We start from the raw sequence: 27,402 nt of genomic DNA, 5'->3' as shown, positions 1-27,402 counted from the left end.
TCACTGTACGTTTGTCTGTCCTCCACTTCCATACGAAAATTGGCAATGAGTTACTTCTTTTCATTAAGGCTCAAATTTCTCCAAATAGGAAATAGTAAAAGCGCTCGTTTGCCCTCCTTTTTCATAAAAAACAAACCTAGCGGATATGACGAAAATAGCGCAGACTAGGGAGATAAAATTTTTATTTTGTTATTGTAGACATTATGTAGTAGCAAATGGAGCGCGAGTTTTAATTGGTTATTTTGTATTTTCAGGTAATTAACCTTGACGTTCCTTTTAACCGAATGGCCAAATGCTTGGCACGGCGGCAATAATTGTATCGGTGAGTTGGGAGACAAACATTAGGTAATTGGTGCACTATGCTGGGACTTGTAGAATCTATGCGCCAACTGCTGTTGCCGTGGGACCGTTGGCCATGTTTATTGTCAATCGATTTGGCAAGTCGCACCGAAGATTGTTACTTTTGCCGCCACTACTAACGTATTGGTAATTCTGTGATAAATTTAAGTCTGCGTTCTCAGTGTGTGCGGAAATTTTCAAAATTTTCTATTCTTCCTTTTGTTATTTATATGGCATGCTTAACACCCGGTTGTGTATCGTCACCCCCAGTTCTCTGCCCACATTTTTCTCTCTCTAGAAGTCCAGACTCCAGATGAACGTTTTACATTAAAAATTGGTAATGTTTTTAAAGTACCTTAACCTAACCTAAGTAACCCTCACTTCTAGGATTAATACACAAATAAAATTTTATGGACGATGCGGGGCTCGAACCCACGACTTCTGGCGTTCCATGCCAGTGCTCTCCCATGAACGTATGACAGTTGAACAAAGCATACAAGATTTTATGACGATACGTCACTCGAACGGTTAGCTCAGTTGGTATTTCATTAAGGAAATTATCCGGTCAAGTGCGATACACGTAAATGTTATTTTTTTAAAGAATACATGCTGTGTGTTCTGCGAGTAATATCTAATCAAACAGTACATAGAATTTTTTTCTGTTTGTTTGTAAATATCCATGTAAAAAGAAAAAAGTACTGAAAAGATTTTATTCTAATTTTACAAGAGGTTTGGGTCAACATAAAATAAACCTTTAGTTACTTACCGCCGTACCCAATATTCAGTCTATCTCTTACTTTAGATAAAAAACTTAACTATCGTTGACTTTTCTGTCCCAATAAACTTATCGACGGTAACTCACCTCATCCGTACACACTGTCTGTCAATGGGACGACGTATAGCTTACCAGCGATAGAAGTTTGTATGGAAGTAAGGCGATAAGAATGACTTATCGGGGTATATTCGGACAGCTTCATATTATTGACAGCTAATTACTACTGACAGTAGAAGGTAGTAATTTATCTCTATTTGTAGATAGTATATTGGGAACGGCCGTTATAACGTTATCTTTTTCCGTCAATCTCAACTACTGTAATGTTTCTGTAAAAGTATACAAGTTCGCTGATACCCGCGACTTCGTCCGCGTACACACATGACTGAGCAGGTGCTTATAAAAATAATTGTTTCGTAAAACTGTAACAACTTTTTATTAAATTAATATAATATCGCAATATTTTTTTAAAATAGTGTCTTAGGAATAAAATTTAGAAATTGTAATCTATCCAGTGTTTTCCATGACGAACGCGCAAATGAAAACCTCTATCGTTTTCTTTATATAGATTAAAATCCATAAAATAAGGCGTTTTAATGAGTTTTAATCGCGTAATCTTGAGCATGCACGATTATTTTTTAATTTAGTTGAGTAATCTGTAGCTTGCTGCACTTCCTCTCAACTCTCGCACTACTCCGTGCGCGTAATCTTGTTTAAAAGGGCTACAAAGTTTCGTTATTCAGGTACCAACTAACCTATTATAATATATATTCAAAAAGTTTTTTTTTTAAATAATAATTGCTGTTGAAACTTTATCGCGGTATCATATTGTGACTAAAAACTGTCCAAAATAATTGTTTATCGTTGCAACGTAAAATTACGTATTTTTTACATTTTATAAAAAACTTGTTTTGAAAGTGCGCGCGATTACCTACACGATAATGCTCGGGTGTAACTCAGGTACCTATATGACATTATAAACATTATCTATACATATAAATAAAATTGGAGTGTCTGTTTGCAATATTGAAATAACCATTTTTTTTTAATTTTTATCTGTCTGTCTATCTGTTTGTTTCGGGTAATCTCTGAAATGGCTGGACCGATTTTGACGGGACTTTTATTGGCATGTAACTGATTTAATCAGTAGTAACTTAGGCTACGTTTATTTTAGAAAAAAGTTTTTGAATAAAATAAAGTAATGTTGCAATGTCCAAGAAACGGTCTAACTCTAAAAATAATTTATATATGGCAAAACAACGTTTGCCGGGTCAGCTAGTTCAAAATATATTCTACTAGAATATATTTTAAATTACTACTTTCTTTCATTGATCATTTGATATGTGTAGATAAAGTGTGACAGCTGTCAAAACGTCGAAATAATTTGATTGGCTGACAGTTAACCCCTATTTTGAACAATGAACGCACACTAACAAAAGAGAACAAAAAAAGACACAAATTTAGATTCACATTTATATTAGTAGGTATTATTTAGTGTTGTGGCTAAGTGATTTAAATTACGCGCATAAATTACCTTGGACACAGCAGAAAGTTTCGCAAAATTGTTATGCTAGAATCAAGTGCTCGCGAATAATAGCAAGCCAATTAATATCTGTCTTTGCAAGAGCGATTAAATTTAGCATTTGCTGTTTAGTAAGTAAACTCTATTGATCCAGGAACACCTACGCGTTTGCACTGAAATTAACTTTTTACTATATCACTACGCGATCTATATACGAAACGGGAATAATAAATTTATTTGGCGCACCTGCGTTAGAGCAGACGCGAACTTCGGATCATAATGCACAGTTGCGGTTTATAACGGTGTCGAGGTTTGAAATTTATGTATTTTTTTGTTGCTTTCGGTTAATTTTTCTATATGGCTGCATACGGTTTTAGTGTAGTTAAGGAGCAGTGTGCAGTTAATTGGCTGTTTAGCATCATTAAGGTAGGACATCAGTTCGTAAAGGGGGACTATAGGTAGAAGAACTGATAAAAAACTCCCAGCCCATCTTTTAAATCATATAACAACTTACCGCTAGTTGCAGAAAGCAACCATAAAGTTATCTTTTCATTAAATACTAGGTGACCCGACAGACGTTGTTCTGTATATAATAAATAAAAGAATGTTTTTTATTAATTTGTCAATAATATGTCATAATATCAAGAATTATTTCGTAAAATATGCTCCCTGTTGTTGTAATGAAATTGTTTCACAGCAGAACTGTCAAACCGTGCGTCAATAAATTCTCTCATAGAAAATATGTCCATACAAAACAAATATCGGACGACGGGGGACACATCAAAGGAAAAACAAAATTGTTGTTTTTATTTAATTCCGAACACTTTCATATTTATTCACCCTTTAAACCTTCCCTGGACTTCCACAAATAATTCAAGACCAAAATTAGCCAAATCGGTTCAGCCGTTCTCGAGTTTTAGCGAGACTAACGAACAGCAATTCATTTTTATATATATAGATAATAACGTCGCTTTCTTTTTCATTTTGACAGTCAATGATAGCATGTGCTATAATGAAACATTAACTTTTCCCTATGTCACCTTGAGACATAAAATGTTCCATTTGCCCAGCAATTTCACTAGCTACGGCGCCCTTCAGACCGAATCACAATTATGCTTACACATTTCTGCTTCTAGGCAGAAAAAGACGCCGTTGTGGTACCCTTAATCTAGACGGCAAACTTAGTTACTGTTGCCCATTGCAATACACTCCATGGCAGTTTTTGACGAATCGCTGTCGTAATATTATGGAAAAAGCCGGCAGCGCTCCTGTGAGAATCTCACGGGAATTACTTAACATCAGTTGACCAGTACGCACGTTTATCCTCTAAAAAATATATCCAGTATAGAATGTTGAAAGTTTTGTGTTGATTTGCATAAATATATCAAAGAATAGAAACAAATTGTGACAAATGCTGAGATGCATCCAATGTTATTTTAGTTTTCGTAATCGTCGACGTATTATAAAGCGCTGTCGTATTTTTTAGTTCACAAAAATAGAGCCACTCCTTCGCTGAATAATAAGAAAAATCTCCGGATTGGCCGTGTACAAAATGACCATCCTCATCAATCAACTGTTTGGACACCGTCCAAGATTTTTTCCACGTTTAGGTTTCGTAGTTTTAGCTCATTTCGACAACAACTTGTCGCTTTCGTCTCACGGCTCGGCAGCCCGCGACCGCCGAAAACATATTATTCTCTGATAGAACTGAAATTGTTATATTTTTGTCTGTGTTTAGAATATTATTGTAATTTTTATTGTTAACCTAACTTTCTGCATTTGGGTATTACGACGGATATGGGGCTACGGTATTTTAAGTAATTTTCTTTAACTAATAACCAAATTGAGAGAATGCACTTCGTTTCTCGATGTTCTCATTTCGTTACAATATCTACCTTCAAAAAAGCGCGTGAACCTAAGAGGGCATGAACGCTTCCACGATTCCTCTGGTACTGCAAGATAATAGATATGAACAGTGGTGATCACCGTACCATCAGGGAACCTTACACGTTTGTTTACTAATATTCCAGTAATAACTCATTAGTGAAATGATTGATTGCGAAACTGAAGTGGCAGTGAGCAGGGCACATAGTTCGACAGACAGATGGCCGTTGGGGCAGTAAAGTCCTCGAATGGCGACCACGTACCGGAAGACGCGGTGTTGGTCGCTGGAATACGTTGGATGAGGTCCGATCGTCGTGGAAATCTTTGGGGAGGCCTTTGTCTAGCAGTGGACGTCTTCCAGCTGATGATGATGATGAACTCATTAGTTAAGAAATATTCTAATTATCGGCTTACCAAAATTTTTTTGAAAGTAGGCAACGCTACCAAAATTTTTTTGAAAGTAGGCTACGCTTACCAAAAGCTATTCGAAATATATACGTATGCTTTACATGTTGATGATGGTCTGTAGACCATTGCGTAGATATTCCTTTTGCTGGTCCTTGACATATCGCTTTTTATCTAGTACGACTTTTTACTGGTTAAACTTGATTCACATGTTGTATAAGATTTTTTTTTATATTTTCCTTGTAGTTGCGGCATCGATGCCGGAGGTCATAAAAATTACCAATAAGTTTCAATAGAACTATAAAGTCTTGATCGAAATAAAGTTTTTTTTTAAATATATATTGGCATTGCATTCAAATATACACATTTTATGTATATTCATCATCAATTATTTAAATTTAGTCCAGTTTAATACAAGACACAAGTTTATGCGTTCGTCGCTAAAAAGTCTTCCGTTGTCGTATCCCCTCGATTCGAGATTACTCCTCTAACTGCTACAGATAGTATCGGCATATTGAGTAGTCCATTAATCGAGCGACGTTCAGAAGGCCAAGTTGTTCTTTAAAAAGCTTGGTGCTATACTCATTAAGGCGCCATGATCAAATTCGTCCTCACATTGACTACAGCTGCTCTCACCTCTAGGCGAGCGCTCAATACCAATTTCTATTTAACGAATCATCGACGATCTATTCTCGACAAGTTATCTTTGATCCACTGGATTATTTGGTGTTGCGTAGAGACGTGGGCTCACCCTGTGTCTTCTACTTCTATATCACGGGCAGTGCTCAGAGGACTTTTTTCGGGTTGATACGAGCAGCCGAATTCTACCACCGGAAAACGTCAAAATGCGAACTTCCTGCCTTTTTGTCTTGCACAGCCACTTTTCGGAATCAATTAGCTTGGTCGGATTTTTAAGAATGGACAAAACTTATAGGACATCAGGATTCGAACCGGAGTCTTCTGATTTCCGGATCACACAATGTCCCAACGGAGCTATTATAGTCTTGTATATACTGGCGAAATTTACCTTTGTTTTCTAATGTTATTGTAGTTGTTTCTCATTAAGACACGGATAAAACTGCATTTTAAATTGAAACCTAGCTAGATCGATTTCTCGCCCCCGAAACCCTAAATCCTGTATACTAAATTTCATTAAAATCGTTGGACCTGTTTCCGAAATTCAGACTATATATATACAAGAATTGTTCGTTTAAAGATATTAAATAGTAAATACTTATGTATTGTTGTTATTCGCACTAGTTACAAAGTTTTGCACGGTTCTATTTCCGACACACGTTGACAGACGCTAATGGTATTTTAGTAATATCGACATTTTAAAACTCCTCAGGGTCTTTAAGATAATAATACTTACGTATTTCCCTGACATGTTTCTAGTACTGCCAAGAATTTAGACGTAATTAATGACGAAAAGAGAAAAAACAACGATACGGACGCACTTAAGGAGACTGAATACGATCTTTTACTTTGTAGAATTGGTACTCTTCTCTGGAATTGAGGAGTTGGAGCCCCAAAATCATCTTAGACTATTTGGAAATAAGATCCAAAAAGAAACGGCTTGATATCATGGCGTTGAATGCAAAAGTTTTAATGATTGCCGGCTTTTGCATTTATAACGTACTAGCTGTTACCTGCGACTTCGTCCGCATTTACCATTGTAACCATATTAGTTGGTGGTGGATGCTTCCACATACATAAATACAAAATAATCCTATATCTCATCCTTTTTTTCGCTGACCGTATTTTCACAGACTTTGCAAATCCGACTACCACGAAAAAGCCTCTGACACTTACAAATAATGTGGATGTCTATTGGTAACAGAGTTTTCAAAATCGGTTCAGTAGATCCAGAGACCCCCTACAACTTCAAAAACTTTACCTCTTTATAATATTAGGATAGATAGATAGGCAAAGAAAATTGATATAGTATTTGTATAATTACGTGGTCTTTTTCAAAGTCAAAAAAATCTTTATTCACTGTAAAACTTTATAAGTTATTTAGTGCAAGTCAGGATGAAGTACAAAAGTTACAATAGCATTCAAATTAGTATAACAATATTCATTAATAAAATTTAGAACATCAATTCCAACTTCTCGATCTTTATCATTCAAATAATCTTTCACATTATAATAGGCCTTAGATGTTTATTTATTTTTTACGATACATTTAAAAAATTTAATAGGTAATATTTTAATATCATTTGGGAGTTTTTTCCACTTTAAAACATTTAGCAATTTTACGGAACATTATGTACATCACTATTCTTTTTAAATTGGCTAATATGTTTATGAGCGTATAGGTGGTACTGTCATAATATTAATTTCACTAAACTTTTCTCTCAATGAATCCCTTGAACGCATTTTATAGACTGCTCGAATTGCCCTTAAAATCTTTTCTATAATATCTCTATACGCACCGCCGATTCAACAAAACACCCATTTTGCATGCGCTTTCATATATCTGCTGAGGAGAATACGCGGAAAGTGCATAAATTATTTGCTATAGAAACTTTAATTACCGTAATTATTGTCATAAAGAAGCCATATTAAATAAATAATTGTGAAAACGGACGCCGCCTAATTTTTCTGTTTGATTTTGATACGCTCGCTTAGCCTGTAGATCTTAATTTGTAATATATTTTTAGATTGCTTGAATTACTGAAAAATCTTCACAATTCCAAGCTCACTAATATCACAGGTGACAGGTCCACTGACCTACTTTTAATGTACACACATGAATGTGGAGCACGTGTCATCTCTTAGCGAAACTGCTATCTATTTCTGTCCGAAGACAATTAGTAAAGGCTGAAGATTTGCAAAACAATAACTCTAACAACGGGTTCACACGGGGCGATTTTAGTTGATCAACTACTAAATCGTAATCGAAGCAACAAAAATCGGTTCGATTAAATTTTGACACCTTTCAATTTTTATCGCTTCAGTTAACGTGTTGAATGACAACTGTCATTCAATACGTCTACTTGTCTATCGATATAATAAGCCTTTTGTTTAAAAAATAAACATAATTTTGAATTTGCTTATATCATAAGAGTTGGTTATATAAGAATAAAATAAAAAAATAAATTAACAAACAAAATTAAGTGGACTGTAGTAACTTGAATTGATCATATGATTTTGGACCCCATTTTCATATTTTTTAATATCCTCTGATAAGCTTATTTGTAGAATGTGAAATTTTCCAAAAATTTTATACAGTGTGTATATAATATTTTGAATATTTCGTGGAATCGTAATTTATCAATGTTGTAATATCCGCCATCTTTGCTAACAACAGACAAATCGAACCGTCTTAACATATTCATCCGAATTAACTTTCAATTTTTGTTGAAAAACTAGTAACTAAAATCGCTCCCTGTGATCGCGCTGTAAGTAAAATGCATCCCACATCTAGTCAAATCAACCGGACAGTACACTTTATGCTTTGGTAAATGTAGCATGTAGAAGTGCAATATGAGTTAGAAGTATATTCATTAACTGTTTTAATATCATCTATTTCGAGTCTTTAAATCGATCCTTCGATTTTCTAAAAATCTGATTTCACTTGGGTTATCACCAATTAATTGATTATTGGTAGCGCTGTAAAATTTTCAATCGAGTTTGCTGTTCTTTCATCGTTGTAGCAGGAAAACGTTAATCAGTTAATAATGTTTTAGTTTCTACGGCGCCATTGATTCCAATATTAAGATTGTTTTAATAATGTTGCAAGAGTTTGAAATTCATTTTCCTAGTTCAATTTTTGCTGACGATGTCCAAAATGTGACGTTCTTATTCATTTTGTTCCTAGTCGAAGTCGGCCGTTGAACTTTTGCTCCTTATTTAGATTATATAGAAGTGGAGACGACGACCGACGTAATCAGGCCACGCTCGCTCTGCGAAATACGAATGATAGCTTCCGCAATCTGTGCCGAATCTCATGCATCTGCGTCCACCATTAAACAAATATCCTTATAAATTTCTTTTTTTAGAAGAAAGTAGTGATGTTTCCAAAATAGATTCAATAATGAATAAAAACACTATCGAGCTTTTGCTTTGGCTCCATTAGTATTATTACAAAAATATTCCATAAATCCTTTTTGTTTGAAATTTTGTATCTCTATCAGTTGAGGTATCTTTAACTGTAGAAAATATTCTCTCTGGTTCATCTAAATTATCTTCTGATTTTAGGACTATTCTGTTGTCATAAATTTACAATATATCTTCTTTAATGCCTAGTCCTCAATAATCAGAATCAAACATCTCCATAGTTTAATACCACGGTTTGCTCGGACTAGATCAGAAATAGACCCCCGGAAGCGTCGGTACGACCTGTTTGGTATTTGTTCAACGTTGACCTAAAACAGTGTTCGCTTTGTTCGTTTGTTATTGGCGACTTGTCGTGTACATTCAAATATTATGTTCATTTAGTGCTATAATAGGAATAGTCCTTAGAGCATTTCACCAACCAGAGCCAAGGTGGAATCTTTATTTGCATAATCTTGTTACGATATTCACGCGCATAGTTTTAAAGTACACACAAACCAATACCAAACTTTTCAATACCTAGGATAAATATCCAACTAACATTACAACAAGGGACCTTGTAGTAAACCAAATAGTTTGCCGCTGACGAATGAAAGACGTACATCTGATCCATGCATGATGTTTGCTTGATTATTACACGAGAATGTAAGACAGGCACTTCCTCCGAGTAGCATCGTCATGCGGCAAGATGCCAGGAGTCATGGCGAGCGCACCAGTGTAGCGCACGTAGAAAATGACGGATGAATGGGAGGCATCACGTGCGACCACCATTATCCGTTGGAACGTAAATAAAATATATTGGAAACACGCGTTGTGTAGACGATGTTTTTATTAAAATTGTGCCTAGTTATAAACGCGACGCCGGTATTATGATTTATTGACTTCAATCAAAGAGATATGTTCAAGTCTATCATTGTCATTGGCTGCCGAAAGGAATAATGTGAGACATGCAATTTCTTTATGGTCCTCCACGCGACATTTCACTTGAGAGTATCTAGTAACAGCATAGGAATCACAAAAGCGTTACTGACCTTATAAAGCGAAACTTCGTTGTCGGGCAAGGATTTAACCGGAGGCGCCGTGATAAGAGTCAACGGAAGAAAAGATTGCAACAACTTAATGCGACTGAGACGCTTAATACTTAATGCTATTTACCGCGTCAATGGAACCTTCTTGTTTGAGGGTCTTCGTTCTTAATAATGATATAAACCACTGTTTTTACTGAATATCGACGTCTTTCCTAGTTCCAAAATACTGTCCTTCTCAGACCGGTGCTCGTTATTGTACAGTCATGTGAGCTTAAACGTAATTGACGTTCATAATCGATAATGTCTGTTTATAATGATTGCGAAACTGAAGTGGCAGTGGGCAGGGCACATAGTTCGGCGGACAGATGGCCGTTGGGGCGGTAAACTCCTCGAATGGCGACCACGTACCGGAAGGCGTAGTGTTTGTAGGCCCACCACAAGATGGACCGACGATCTGGTCAAGATCGCCGGAGTAGGTTGGATGAGGGCAGCGCAGGACCGATCGTCATGGAGATCTTTGGGGGAGGCCTTTGTCCAGCAGTGGACGTCTTCCAGCTGAAATGATCATGAATGTTTGTTTGACTTTGGCTCCGGTGATTACATTTTCGCAGTACATGACATGACTTTAGTAAGATACATTAAGAAAATCCACTTATGTGGAATAAATGTTCAACAGTTAATAATTATTACTTGAATGGCAGTAGCTGTAGAAATCTGTATATCTGTGTTGTCATTATCATTAAACTTTCTACTATTTTATCTTTTCAAAAACCATACGTTTCAACAAACTTAGGAATATAGGTATAGAATAGGTACACTTTCAAAATGCTACAACCCGGAAAAAAATCCACTCATAGTGTTTTGCATTTTAGATGATTTACGAAGAAACAATTTTAAATGTCATTTAAATTACCATAAAATTACAACCTTACCTTACCTTAATCTCTAAGCTCCGCCATTAAAAAAGCTTACAACAAAATACCTTACCAATTGTATTTTCATTTCTGTTTTGAACGGTCAATTAGTAGTGCCAATTGATAATAATAAACAACGCTAAACAATTACGACCAACATACGGTATATTTAATTAATGATTAAGCAATAGTTCTAAATTCGTTCGAGATACATTCTAACGGAGTGACATTTAATTTGGCAACTTATTTCGTGGCAGCAGCAGCCACAACGGTGTTGCCAAGGAAATTATATTTTTTCTTAACCAGTCTGCAGTATAGTCTACTGACGGTAGTATATTGTTTGTTGTGGTCCAGATGCCAAAATGCATCTCAGTTTATTTGATACCGTTTGGTCAGACTTGAATGACTGTTGAATTCTCCAATGTTATAAAGATTTATAAGGCTAATATTCTTATCAGTCTGAATCAGTATTTAGCTGTACAGTAATTTCTGTTCTTCCATTACCTTAGATCTTTTTTAATGGAGTGCGAGTATAAACGTTGATCATCGTCAACTGAATTCTCCTGAAACACCAGTGAAGTCACAAAAGCGTTGCGTTAAAGAGTCCGTGTCTCTCGTCAGGAATCAGGTCAAGCAGCTCTTCGGATCAATTCCCGTCACATATGCGGTAGAAATCGCACAATGATGCGATCTTTTTACGCAACGTCAAGAATCGAGCCATTTACGAATACTTGATCAACAACAATTTCGTTGCATGCGGTCAAATAGTGCGTGCTGATACAACAGACCAGAGCAGCTGTGAACAATACCCCATAATATGTGGCGAGACCTTTACCTGATGGAGCGCTGAGTATTATCGGGCTCCATTGATGATGATGACACCCAGTTGTGTTGAGGCCTAGCTACAAGTTGATGATTTCCCGAGCCCAGCATTGCCGTTGTACACGCTATATCCAGTACAGCTCATGTCACCAGCAATAATCATTTTAGATATAGATACGGGAGAAGCAGTACCATCGCTTACTAATCAACTGTTGATATTTCGCACAGTTACTGTTAATAACTATATAACAAATAAGTAAACAACTACAGGACACTCGCGTGAAAACTTTAGGTCCCATTTTAAAGAATGTTGTCGGGCTGTAAGTTGGAGCATAGTGACAGTTTACACAGAGAAGAAGTTGAAAAGTAAAACAATATTATAACAGAATATATTAAAAGTTGGAGCATAGTGACAGTTTACACAGAGAAGAAGTTGAAAAGTAAAACAATATTATAACAGAATATATTAAAAGTTCAATCAATGCTTGCGTTCTTTTTACAATTTCAAGCAAGATTAAGAATTTAAGTAAAATTTCGGATTTCAAAGTTTTAGTATTTAAGGGGTTAAATGATTATTTTTTAACAATGAAACGTTTGCCACTTTTATATTTTGGTATTACATCAGAGGAATCCTCGTGTTAAACTATTTAGAGCCAGGAGATAGGTGCAAATAAATACTTCACATTGAATTATGGTCAGTGAAAATATAAATCGGAGTGGGTGGTGCCAAGCTGTGATTATTTTTATAAAGACTCGGACATTCTGTTTTGCGATAATTTATAACCACTCGGCGGTTAAAAATGTCTTCGATATTATTATAATGTTATGTAACGTGCGGTGAAAATGTTCTAAAACATACGCAATACGCCAAACGCGTGTTTTAGTATCGTTGGTATTCTAATTCGAATTAAATTTTTTATGTACATTTAGTTCCGAGACAACTATTTATATGTTGGTTCCCTGATGTCTTGAAATTTTCTGCGTCATTAATTTAAGAGATTTAGCTAGGTGCCTCTTTTATCTAATAATACATTTTATTTTGTAGTTTATACTTGAGAAAATTTTCTGTTCATGTTTCGACCGTTCGTCCAATAAATTGTTGTAATTTAATTATTTTTGTGTTTTGTCCACCGCACAACTTAATTAATTTAATAAGCTGCCATTTTTCAACGATTATGTCTTATCTTTGATCCCTTGGGGTTGCTAATATTTCAATAATTATATTTGTAATATTATCGATATTCTTTTAATATAATAGATGTAATATTGAAATCAATGTTGTTTTCGGGTTTGGCTGACTCCAGTAACTGAGCTGAACTGAATTCAGGCTAGATGGGTACTACTGTTGCCTATTTTGCAGAAGCAGTAATGTGCGAGCATTATTGTTGTTTCCGTGTGATAGGCGCTGTATCTAGTGAAATTACTGGGCTATCAAGGCTTTACATCATGTACAGTCAAAGTAATGAACGATTCGCTCATAATTTTGGGTTCTATCAATAAGGTTTAGGGGATAAATGACGATTTACCATCAGGTTAACGTCTCGCTCATCTATCTTGTCACTTTTTCTTATAAAAATATAAAATTTGACAATTGATTTACCGTTACAGCCATAGATGTACTGAAGTAAGATATTGGAAATGCGAAAGAGTCAGTATTATACTTTGAGAGTGTGTTGAATCGAGATAAACAGACGAGACCATTACCGTAGACGCTATATCGGCCTGTAAAATCTTGCTTGCTGTACCTGGAGCCTATTACCAAAATCGCAAGACGAAGCTTCGGTTGACGGATCGTACATTTTTCTATTACGAAAGTGATTCGAATCCGAAGATCGATACGAAGTTCGCGATTAGACATTTTGTCTTTCGTCTACCTTATTCCCAGAGGCCAAATTCACTTGACACTAACTTTTTCGTTGGTTGAGATTAATAAGGTCGTAATTACAATTTCACTTTTTATGGTTATGCCTTTGGTTCCGAAACAAAGTCCGTCCGCACTATTCTGATCTGAAGTACTTAATATTTAGTTTGAAGTTCGTCGTTCTTTCATTTCGGACGAAACTTCGGCTTTCGATTTCGGTAAAAGACCTCCTGGTTGTAACTCATGAAAGAACATCTTCGGAATTCACACTGACACAAGCAATCAGATTACTAACATCAGTGGGATATATCTATGGTTAGAGCGCTTTCGCACTGCGTCCGAACAGAGTTCGTAGTAGTAGAACTGTTTCTATGGTAGTTTACGCACTAGATCCGGCTTCCGTCGTCCGAATTCTTTCCGTCATCCGTAGAAATAGTTCTACGATTACTTCGGACCGTGTTTTCACGCTCTTACAGCCGAAAATCTCATCGGACAGCGAACACATTCGACATTCACTCGTCTTGTGCGTGTGTATCTATAATGTTGTTACGCAAAGATATAAACTGATAGATATTTTAAGTGATGCGAAAATTTAGATACCTTCTTAAGATTGGTTTCGGGCATGGGGGTAATGCAAGTTAAACGAATAAAAGTGTAACAGGTCGCGTTACATATTAAAAAATTACCATAGGGAGGCTTTGCCCAGGATGCCGGCTAGATTATGGGTACCACAACGGCGCCTATTTCTGCCGTGAAGCAGTAATGTGTAAAAATTACTGTGTCTCGGTCTGAACCGCGCCGTCGCTAGCGAAATTACTGGTCAAATGAGACTTAACATCTTACGTCTCAAGATGACGAGCGCAATTGTTGTACCGCTCAGAATTTTTAGTTTTTCAAGAATCCTGAGCGGCACTGCATTGTAATGGGCAGGCCGTATCAATTACCATCAGCTGAACGTGCTGCTCGAATCGTCCCTTATTTTCATAAAAAAAATACATTGAATAATTCAAACAACACTCTGAAGTCAATGTTTAACTATGAAAGAGCTTATTCTTCTCTGCTATTGATGAATAAATTTGTTCGATTACGGCATATAGGTGACTTCTAGTATGATAGAGATTATATAAGAAATCAGTAACGAAACCCTTAGCAAAATTCTTTCCACTTGGCTCTTGGTGATTTATGTTCAAGTACTCAACGCGGCTCCACATTCCTCGCGTTACGTAATGTTTGTTATGTATACTTTGCGAATGGAAAAGTGAAGTGATTCTGTGTTTTTACAGCTGCATTTGAGTGTAGCCCAATTGCGGTAGATCTGACTGTGTTCAGACGATAAACAGACGGCCACCGTTGCCGACCCGCTGAAAAACATCCTTTTACGTCATCGCCCCGTTATGGTTTCGGCTTCGGCGTTGGCACAATTTATGGTGATCACCTTGAGGTTGTTGGAATTATTATTGTGCCGAGTTTACTTAGCTTTATACGTGTAGATAGACAACCGATGAAAACAGGCCAGGATTATTACTTTGCGTGACACGCTACGTGTCTTACACTCGCGATTTGTATGTCATATTGTGTTAGTGTGCGTGTACTGGTCAAAATAGAGGCTAACTGTCAACCTCTATTTTATTCGTAGTTTTCACAGCTGTCACAGTCTATCTAGACGGTTATGTGATCTAAGATGCCGAGATTATCAACGAGCCCGGCGTAGGATTTTCACTCGGTTCGTGATTCTCCCGAGTCCCGAGTAGTTTGAACGAATTAATTTTTATGACACTTTACTTTTTGGATTCGTTGAAGCTCAAGGAAGGTTTACATATATAATTTATATGACAAAACACCGTTTGCCAGGTCAGCCAGTACTAAATGTTATAAGCGTGTCACGTAGTGCATCCGTTGTTTTCTTCCCTAAAATATGAAGAAGCGATGGCTGGTCCATGCGTCCTGTTCATGAATGTAATTGTGATAAGTTGAGCATCTTGTCATCGGGAACTCTGGTATATTTTGTACAATTTAACGTTATATTTAAAGTTATATATTATTACTAGCTGACCGAGCAAACGTTGTATTGCCGATATTAAAATCGCGATACAAAAGTAACTGTTGATCGTAGATGGGTGAAAATTTGAAGTTGTATGTATTTTTTAATGCTGACTCATAATCTAACAAAAAAAAATATATAAAAAAAATAAAGTAACATAACCTACCTTAACATTTAGGGGGATGAAAAATAGATATTGTCCGATTCTCAGACCTACCCAATATTTCATGAGAATCGGTCAAGGCGTTTCGGAGGAGTTCAAAGTTTTACACTATCACACGAGAATTTTATTTATTAGATTTATATTCTTTTTTCATGATATTGATATAATGCTCCTATTAGTATCTTTATTTATTTACAGTGTCTGTGGATTCTCTACACTCTACTGCACTCGATAACCCTTGTGGATTTTTTTTAAATTAATTTACCTTTTTTACACGCTTTTTATTACCTTCACTTGTATGTTTGTTTGTAACTGACTCGTTTGGGCGCGATGTTGACCCACTCTAAACGGTCAGATTTCTTTCAATCTTTGTAGATTTTACGAGGACCGATGACAATACATTAATTTTATATGATTTTTCCATTATACAATTTGCAAAATAAGATTTGTTGATTTATATAACTGTCACCTATAGTCATATAAGGCAGAAATTAACCGATTTGTCTAATATTAACATATTTTTATATATATAGAAGCGTGTTTTTTTTGTTTTTTAACTATTTTTTTTTTAATTTTTACTTACTCGTGTAAGTCAAAAACGTTTCATATTTTTTTTGCATTGCTTGCAATGATTGTAAAGTATTGGTTTAAAAACAGTGAGTTTCTTGCCAGTTCTTCTCATTAAAGTTCAACCTTTTGCGAAGTGATGGTAAGTGTATACTTTTGACATCCATAAGTGTAATTATATAGATATATCAGTGAAAACCGCATTAAAACTAGTTCAGCCGTTACTAAGATTAATTTAAGTTTAACAACCAGACAAAATACCCACTATGAAATATATGCGACAAGTTAACAAATCATGTACCGAAACCTTCCTCGAGAACCACGCTATCTATTGGTGAAAGCAGCATGAAAGTCGGTTCTGTATTTTTTGAGTTTATCGCGAACAGACAGTCTCGGCGGAGGACTTTGTTTTATAAGTTTATGCAGCTAAAGTCAATATGTGTTTTTATTCGAATTAATTCATTAAACAGCCTGGAGGTTAGATGAGAACAGCGAATCAACAGCTTTGTATCACTGAGTAAACGTTGTGTTCTCGCAAATTGTAAATATCCATTGAACGTCTTTTATAACAGTCATCACATCGCCACCAGTTAATACAAACACAGTTGTTCAAGAACAGGAGCTGTAACACCGGCCGTACTAACGATAGCCATCGCCATCGCCGTCGATTCATTCATCGACTTGCAAAGTCAATTGCGGTCCGAATTTAGCCTAGAGCTGCAAGCCAATTCCAACTAGGAGTACGTTGTGTAAGAGTTCGTAACTGTACCGAACGTCCGTTGGCGTCTTTGAGCAATTAACTAAGCGGAGATGCCATTGGCAAGTACACGTGCTCGAATACCACCCAAATAAATATCAAAAACTAGCTGACCCGACAGACGTTGTTCTGTATATAATAAATAAAATAATGTTTTGATATCAATTTGTCAATAATATATTATCACTAGCTGACCTAGCAAACTTTGTATTGCCGATATTAAAATCGCGATACAAAAGTAACTGTTGATCGTAGATGGGTGAAAATTTAAAGTTGTGTGTATTTTTTAATGCTGACTCATAATCAAACAAATTTAAAAAAAATGTCAAAAAAATAAAAAATAAAAAAATCGTGTGGACCAACCTTAACATTTAGGGGAATGAAAAATAGATGTTGGCCGATTCTCAGACCTACCCAATATGCACTCAAAATTTCATGAGAATCGGTCAAGCCGTTTCGGAGAAGTACGGGAACGAACATTGTGACACGAGAATTTTATATATAAGATAACATCAAAAATTACTTCGTAAAATATGCACCTGTTGTCATAATGAAATTGTTTCACAGCAGAACTGTCAAACCGTGCGTCAATAAGTTCTCTCATAGAAAATATGTATGGACACATCAAAGGAAAAACAAATTTGTTGTTTTTATTCAATTTAGCAGCACTTTTCCTATTTATTCACCTTTTAAACCTTCTCTGGACTTCCATAAATAACTCAAGACCAAAATTAGCCAAATTGGTCCAGCCATTCTCAAGTTTTAGCGAGACTAACGAACAGCAATTCAATTTTATATATATAGATAATAATTTTACGCTTTGTGCATGTTTTAGGCTGTGTGAGCATGGTATAAATTTTGATATTCCATTTAATGGACATTGTGTTCGAAGTAAATGCATCGAATCCATCGAAGCATCCATCATCATCATCAGGCCGGTCCCAGTTACTAACCATTTTTCTATAACCATTACAGGGCCGGTCCGAGTAACCATTTTAGCCATAGTAACCAATTAATAGTAGAGATCTGCGTACTTACCCCATATATATTCCTCCTTTTCACATTGTATCAGGCTTATATATATATGTCTTCAACATTATATTATTAAACATAAATGGCGCCGCTGAATGAGTTTATATTTTGATTTGGAACACTGTTGATGTTGTTTAAGTTTTCAAGATTAATATCGTTACACTCAAATAGGTCACTTACAGTTTATTTTCCTTCCAACTATGGCGCTTACAACAGTGTCTAAATATTTTGTTCTTATCGAGTGTTTATATCACGGAGAGTATTCCGTGACTATTCAAGTTCTATTGCAATTCTCCGAGATCAAATTTGCAATCGACACTAAATCGGGGTGCGTAAGTAAATAAAGAAAATTAATTAGTAAGTAGACGTTATCAGTGATGGAGTTGTTAATTCAATGCGTTACGCGCAATGCATCTCCATTTAGTTTGTTACTTTAAGGCCGGCGTCCGGCAACTTGCAGCCATTATCAGCCCAAATTCTGATATTGGTAATGTAAGTCATATATCATTCTTGAATAGGAGTGTATCTGTTTGAACGTAATTTATTCCTCTTTTGCGTTTTTGGGTTATCATAACAAATACTATTGCAGATTTATAATTTATATCTGTATTTACACTGGATAGAGATATGCTCTTTCGTTTCGTAATAAAACTTTAGGAGTAGTAACTATAAACTATTTCATTGACGAAAATACGCCATATAGGTGGTCTACTCCAAACCCTAGCAGTCTACAGCTACTTTTATCATTATCTTAGCAAAATTCACCTTAATTTGTAAAACAACGGCGGATTAAGTTCTACGTCCTGTAGGGGCTCAATGTTGGTCTTATTTTAAAGGCAAAGTTGGCAAATAAGTCTTTTGTTTTGTAATTGCTGAAGGGAGAAGGTTTATTGTTACAGTATTTGAGCACATCTAGGCGCTTTATTTTAAAAATTTGTGCAAACTACATTAACTACTCCCAATATCTTATTACTACAAGCTGGGACACATTGTATATTTTCAGTTATAATGCTTTTATTAATTAACAGTCGACGTTGTTCTGTGATAAAAAAAAAACTCTTGCGGACAGAATTTCTTTAAATCCGTTCTTAGCTGATTTCTACTTGGCGAAAAGAATATTTCTACCAAATTTCAAGTCTCTACGCCTTATGGTTCCAGAGATATCGTGATGAGTGACTATATACGTGGATATCTCTTATATATATATATATAGAGATGGACTGTACTCAAAACTATTAAATTACATTTATTTTTTAAACCATTTTTTAATTAGACGAGTACCTGTCTAGTGTAATTTAATTCGCGACTTCGTCCGCGTACACATAACTGAGCTTACTTACTTTTAGATAAGACACCTGGTCTAACGAATAAAACTTATCCAGTAGTTTATCCGTGATGTCGAATCAAGTCAAGGGACGTAACAATAGTAAAAAAAACCGGTTGCACAAACAGAAATGGGAGTGCCGGCAGAAGTGAAAACTTGAACATTAACGTTGTGCATTTTTGAATATATTGGAATTGTTGTAAAAATTTCGCGCGAATTTCTTTTTTTATCAGAATAAAAGTACTAGCATAGCAGGATCACGCGTCCTGATGCGAGTTTAACATTTTATACCAATCCCAAGAAAAGTGCTCAATGCCGTTAAGAATTTTTCATTTCAAAAATATAGGTGCAACTTAATTTCCAACTAATAATCGAAATAATAATGTTGATGACATCATTGAAATAGAGATTCGGGATTGATGATATAGAAATTATTGGATTCTAAATAATCTTGAGAGAGGTTTTATTTTCTCGTCCATTTTTCGACTGTTTAATTTTCTTTTCGTAAAACACTCTCGAGATAGGATGCCACTCTTCAGCCAGCACTAGTCTTAACTAGGTCACGTCTAAATTAAATATTTTGTCACATAAATTATGTTTTGCTACTACAAATATTAATACGTTGTTCTTAGAACTAGATTGCATGAAATTTTTCTTCGGTTTATAAAAGAGACGGATACCCTTTCGTACATTATTGGGCCTAGATGTAAAATGATGAAATTAGTGTCAATAAATAGCTCATAAATTAAAGAAGCATCACTGAGAATTTGAGGATTTTTGGCAATCTGAAAGCTGAGATAAAGGAGGTTTTGTAAAATTGAGGTTATGCAATATATGGGCAACAATCTATATTAAAACAGCTGATTTTTGAAATGCGATTGTTTTATTGCTGTACGATAATGATCGTACAAGTTTAGCAATATCAGAAGTCAAATAGAAAGAAGGAAAATTTCAATAAAACAACGGGACACACTCAAATGACAAATCGCGTAGGAAACGCGCGATATTAGGAAACGAGTGATTGACACTTGACATTCTAGACAAGTGGCTGTTGCTGTTAGCACAGATTAAAAATATAGAACGAGAATCAGAATCGACTTTTCTTCGATCGATTTCATTATAATATAAAGTAGATATTCTTTTTTTTTAACTAAAGACATTATGTTATGTTAATAATAATAAAATATCGTTGTATGTTATATGTTAATAATAATTTTAATCGTGAATTTTAAGATAACGTAAACTTAATTTTAAGATTTCTCGTTTTCTAGATTGTGAATTAGGGTAATTTTTCTATATTTTGAACTAGAAAAATATCGCAATTTTTTCAAACCATATCTCAACTTATTACATTTTGGCCCAGTAATCCCCGTCTCCTTTACGTTAAAAGTGCGCAAGGGATTTCATAATTAAGGTTTTGAGATTTGAATTCTATTGCCTGCTACTCGATTAAGTCGTGTTAAAAAGTACTTTAATGGCCGTTGTATCAGCTTTTAAAATATAATCCCAGAAAATTTACAAAATAAATGTGTTACCAAATTCAAAAGAATTGGTTAAAAACGTTTTTGTGGTAAAGGTTTACTATAAGATAAATTATTTTCTTAATTCAAAAGAACGAACAGGCTTGTTAATTAAAAAAAAAATACCGTACTACATATTATATTATAATTAAATTAACAAAAAAAAAAGGAAGCCAAGTTTCTTGCGCCCGTTCTTCTCAGGTCTGAGGCATACTAAGTATTTCGAATGGGTAGTTGTTTTATGACGACAAAAATTTAAAGTGCTCTATCAAATGACTCGGCGATGGAAAAACCCGTTAGTAACCGGTTTTTTCAATAAAACTTTATTATCATCATCATCAGCCGGAAGACGTCGACTGCTGGACAAAGGCCTCCCCCAAACATTTCCATGACAATCGGTCCTGCGCTGCCCTTATCCATCGCATTCCGGCGATCTTGACCAGATCGTCGGTCCATCTTGTGGGAAAATAAAACTTTATACGAACTTAATTATCCGGTTTTTTTTCTTCCTTTTCTTCTTCATGGTGAGAATTTTTTTTTCGATTTCCAAGCCGTTGTGTAGAGGCGTTGCCTCAATGATCGTCCGCCCCAATTACGGAGACTATTCTGACGAGCTTTTTAACTTAATTCCTGTGGTTCCTGCATCGCACTAATCGCTTGAAGATTAAAGACTCACCCTTTGGATGTTCCTCCAGTGACGTTCCAATGAACTCTAGTGGGAGGCTCCTTTGCACAGGAAGCCGCCTAGATTGTGGGTACCACAACGGCGCCTATTTCTGCCGTGAAGCAGTAGTGTGTAAACATTACTGTGTTTTGGGCTGGAGGGCGCCGTAGCTAGTGAAATTACTAGGCAAATTAGACTTAACATCTTATGTCTCAAGGTGCCTAGCGCAATTGTGGTGTTGCTCAGAATTTTTGGGATTTTCAAGAATCCTGAGTGACACTGCTTTGTAATAGGTAGGGCGTATCAATTACCATCAGCTGAACATCCTGCTCGTCTCGTCCCTTATTTTCATAAAGAAAATATAAAGACTCTTCGCACTTCGAAACTACAATCAAACTATGGAATTTTTATCTGCAGTGTTTCCAGTGCAGTATAACTTGGGTACTCTCCGGAGAAAGCGCTTAAAACTTCCCTAAAATCTTTTTGATTATATGTACATAATAAAGGCATAAAAGGCATTTATTTTCTCAAAATTGATTCCTTTAGAGTTCCTTTTGATGTCATTCCTAATATACTAGATACTACTACCGCTTCGGAAACAAATGGCGCACTGAGAGAGAAGAAGCCGCGCAAGAAACTATCCCAGCATTCTTTTCTGCGCTCTTTTCAATAAAAATATACAATATTGTAGTCATTTCTTTTCAGGCTGGGACTTTATTATAGAAGTGTATACATTTACCCTTAAAGCTATTATGTATCTTATGAAGCCTACTAGAATTAGTTACAAGCGTTCCCTTATTTGAAGTGTTATAATGAGAGACCGGATTATATCCAAATGCATATTGCATATTCTTTTGCATATTTAGTATCTTTTCAGCAGTAGTTGCACATTTTAGAAAAAAAAGATATGCATATTTACGCTCGATCTCGCTCATCGTTCAATGCCTTCATAGTAAGCCCAAACATTGCACCCAAATTTAATTTCTGCCCAGTAACCTCAGTAGACGTAGAACGCTACTTTTCCGCTTACAAAAATTTACTAAGCGATCGTAGACACAATTTGTCTACAGAACATTTAGAACAGTACTTAGTAGTACATATTTTTAAAGGTAAATCTTAAATTTCATTGTTACCTACGTAGGTATATCTTGTAATAGTTTTTTCACAAATACAATTGCCAGTACAAGCCTTTATATAATAAATTAAAAATATTTAAAAATATGTCTTTTTATTTTTTCCCTGTTTAATTGTATGCATATTTTAGCCTTTTATATGGATTTTCGTGCACATTATAGCTATTTTACTTGTATATTTGCATGCATATTTTTGTAGCATATAATCCGGTCTCTAGTTATAATAATGAAAATCATTATTAAGAGCAAAATAATTGACCTTGACATGACCTTGATCACATGTGAGTTTTATTCGAAAGCAGAGCGGGCGTGCACTGGGCCGATGTTAATGATTCAACTTCCTCGTGCTACTTATCAATGAATGATATAATAATGCAAATGATAAACAGGCTCCAAGTCGTAGGAGGTGGTACTGGTATCGCCGCCCACGTGCGTGGTGCCGCGTGCAGCGTGACGTCACCCGGGCAACCTTACGCGGACCTTCGCGGAACTAGGCTTAGCGTTCTATTATTGTAGCCGACCTAACCCTTCATTGTAAACAACGAGTCAAAACTTTGTTTGAAACATCTCGTCTAAACTGTTTACGTGGTAACAATCGGACATAGTGGAATTTTTTTGTTGAAAAGCAGCTTATAGCCTAAAATTTGTTTTGGGATAAGATGGAGTTGTCATCTTGCGGGTAGATAGTAATAATATTATATAAAAGTTAACAAAAACTAAAAAAAACTAGCTGAAAAGCACAAAGTTCTCTTTGGTATTCGAAATTTTCTTAATATTAGACAAATCGGTTAAAGATAATGGTAAAATTTTAAAATTAACATCAATTCCTGACTTATCGACGATAGATGAAAATTATAATATAAATCTTGTTTTTTTTATTTGCTAATTGAAAAATAGAATAATATTATCAAATTAGTGCATTGTCATTGGTCCTTGATAAATCTACGAAGTTTGAACGAAATCTGGCCGTTTAAAGTGGGTCAAAATCGCATCCAATGAATCGGTTACAAACAAACAAACAAACATACATACATACAGGTGAAGCTAATAAAAAGTAGTAGTAGTAGCTATCATGTTGTGGTAAGTACTAGAACGCCTAAATACAAGTACTAATTTGCAATGGAATGAATCGGCACTAAAATAATAGAAATAAAATTAAGAAATAAAAAATTATCTGGTGTTCATAGATTGTAGGCGTAATCGGTATGTAAAAAGAAACATTTATTCACTATAAACAAAATTAATTGGTTTTCCAGGTATTCCCGATTCCACTTATTTTCTGGCTTGAAAGTACATAAATGTTCCATCAACAAAATTTTGCTTTCGATTATTAACAAACATTCACAAATGCTTATATAATTTATACGAATAGATCAGTGTCTCCCAACCTTTTTTAGACCTAAATATAACAAAAAAAAATTATGCCCCCAATACATAATATTTAACCTTTAAAAATTGTTTTGTTCCCTTAAGAAATATTTATGATAAGTTGTAGGAAGAAATCACTATCAAATTGTTATCAAAACATCGTAGGTAAAATTTCAAGACATGTAATGAATAACTAAGTAAATAATTTCATTATTTTTTTTTTCTATATTAATTTAGTGCGCTCTTTACGCTTAATGCTTGCTGCACAGAGATTTAATATTAGGTTCCAATTTACTTAGCTTTAATCTCAAGTCAAGTCCGCGTTGTGTTATATTATCAAGTCGATTTATTTATTTTTATCAGTAAATCACTTACAGCACTAAATTCACATTCAGCTAAATATGAAGGTGGAAACGGTGGTAAAAGTTTTCTTAAAAAAACCCAAAGCGAAAGGGTTAAAGTCGTGTCGAGTCCATTTTTAAGTGGCCCCCTTAACTATCAAATTGCCCCCCTGTGAGGCGCCCCACGCTGTGAAAACCTGGTCTAGACAGAGACTCTTGCTGCTAGACAACCGATGAAAACAGGCCAGGTTTGTTCTTTTAGTGTGCGTGACAAGTTACGTCTTACACTCGCGATTTGTATGTCGCTTTGTGTTAGTGTGCGTACATTGCATTTGTCATTGTCACACTCTACACGTGATGAAATGGTCTAATCACAAATGTAAAAGACATTTATAGTGCGTTTTGCGTTTAGCTTTTGAATCAGATAGATAGTAGATAACCAAAACGCGCGGTGCCAGAATGCCAGACGTCAACATGATGCTGGTGAGATTTTGCATTTTGAGGTGATGTCCGCTGGTGGAATTGGCCCGCTGGTATCAAGCTGTACAACTTCCTGACCAATTCCCGTGATATATGTAGATAATCCACATCTCTACGCAACGCCAAAGAATCAAATGAATCGGAGATGAAGGTAACATAGAGGGTTCTTTTGAAAAATTATACTCTAAATATTTCTCGTGTTAACCGCTTTTCCAAAAAAATACCTAAGTTCTTTTATCTAAAAAATTGCCACGATAGAAGTGATAAGTTAGACCTTTAAGTATTAAAATTAGAAATTTCATAATATTTGAATACAATTAAATTATTAATTTCAGTTTATTTTGTAAACTTATTTTCAATGCTTTAATCAAACGAAAACACCATTTCAACAATGCACAGTATAATATACACATTGAACTATTAAACTACTAAATCCATTCAATTCAGTTTCACATAAAAGATACACACTAATGTTGCATAATGTGTCAGCTGTATAGCTACAGATATACTGCTATAAGCATTTCGGTGACGCGAACTCGCGAGATTTCACCTATCCAAAAAGTTTCGAACTATATTTCTTTTTTAACTATTTATTTAGCGCGTCATGAGCATGTCAGTGACGCGATCCCATTAGTTTTTCCCCTACCAAAAAGTGCCCAACGCGGCAAAAGAAGCTTACAATTCAAAAAGTATGAATTATGATCGAGTTACGAAGAGCCGTCTCAGGTTTTGTAGTAAATCGCGCAAAACAGACATTGATGAATTAGCAAGGCGTGTCGCCGCGGGCGCCCCCGACGACCGCGAGTGACGTTTGATTGACGCCTGTGACAATAACACGGCTCGCTCGGGCTGACGGTATTATGAAATTTGTGTTTGATATTCCGCCTTTACTAATAACTAATTCAGTGCATCGTGCGGTACTTAGCGCAAATATTTAATTATTGTAGTATGAAACGGAATTATGAAATTAAATAGCATAATAAAAAATATATTGGCAAATTCTGTTGGATTCTATAAAAACTCCCCACGATCATAACAGAATTGCCTGACGAAATATTCAAGACACATGTAAAAACTGTTTTAATGGCAAGGCAAAGGCTTTATTATAATATTAAGGAGTATATTGACGATGAAGAAGTATGGCGTACGGTTCCTTGGATATCACGAGTGCCTACGAGCCCGTAGTAGCATCCACTACTAACGTATTTCTATTTACATACGTAGTTAACTTTTTGACGCTGTTGCGCACGTTTTTGTAAACATTGTATGACTAACGGCCGTTCCCAATACACTATCTACAGATAGAGATACATTACTTCCTTCACTGTCCGTAATTAGCTGTCAATAATCTGAAGCTGTCCGAATATACCCGAAAGCGTGTACGGATGAGTTACCGTCGATAAGTTTATTGGGGCAGAAAAGTCAACGATACTTACGATTTTTATCTCAAGTAAGAGATAGACTGAATATTGGGAACGGCCGTAAGGCAAGCACCGCAAAAAAATATAGTTGTAATAAATAAAAAACAATACATCTTATTATCATTTCATTTCTTCTACAATTCACCTGGTTGAGCTTTAATCAGGAATACAAGAAAATTTCCACGCTCTTAATAGCAATCCACTGCTGGACAACGGCCTCCACCAAAGATCTTCACGACGATCGGTCCTGCGCTGCTCTCATCCTACGTATTCCATCTTGTAGGGTCCTACCAACACTGCATCTTGCGGTACGTGGTCGCCATTTGAGGACTTTTCCGCCACTTCAGTTTCGTCAATCGTTTGGGCTATGTCGGTTACTTTGGTTCTCCTTATTTCTGATTCGATCTCGCTGGGAAACTCCGAGCTCTCTCCATTGCCCTCTGAGCGACCATTTTGATTTGATTGATGCAACAGTAATACTCGAAGCCATTCATTGAAAACCTCAAAAAAGTGACGAGTGCGGTAATACATAATAACTTGACAAAGAGTTGTTAATGAGAATTGTAACAGTATGTGGAATATTTTTTAGCCTGTAACGAAAGAACGCAAATTTGGCCTCGCATGGAGTTTTGTTTTCACCTTTGCGTGGGCGCTATCCAGTACCAGCTTCTTCCATGTGACCGCATACAACAAAGAGCGCTTGGAATCATCAATCAAGTCATCGGCTTGACACTTTGGCGTTGCGTAGAGTTTTTTTATATGCAAATGGAGGACAAACGAGCTTACGGGTCACCTGGTGTTAAGTGTTCACCGCCCCCTCCCTCATTCTCTTGCAACACCAGAGGAATCGAAGAAACGTTGCTGGTCTTTAAGGAAGGTGTGTGCTATTTTTGAAGTTTACTATATCGTATAGTCTCTTACACACCGCACAAGGCAGCTCATTCCACTTCTTTGTAGTAAGTGGGAGAAAGCTCCTTGTAAACCG

The 27,402-nt window shown here is 35.7% G+C and overlaps 1 protein-coding gene across 2 annotated transcripts in view; it reads left to right on the top strand.

The window, feature by feature from the left end:
• LOC126972432 (lysine-specific demethylase 9) overlaps nucleotides 1-27,402 on the top strand; it is a 77,617-nt gene that overhangs the window by 37,846 nt on the left and 12,369 nt on the right. The gene's annotated exons all lie outside the window — the stretch shown is intronic.

This window comes from Leptidea sinapis, chromosome 26, assembly GCF_905404315.1.
Source record: "Leptidea sinapis chromosome 26, ilLepSina1.1, whole genome shotgun sequence".
NCBI classification, from domain to species: domain Eukaryota; kingdom Metazoa; phylum Arthropoda; class Insecta; order Lepidoptera; family Pieridae; genus Leptidea; species Leptidea sinapis.
The sequence above is the reverse complement of the archived record's forward strand: the minus strand, read 5'-3'. Positions and strand labels throughout refer to the sequence as shown.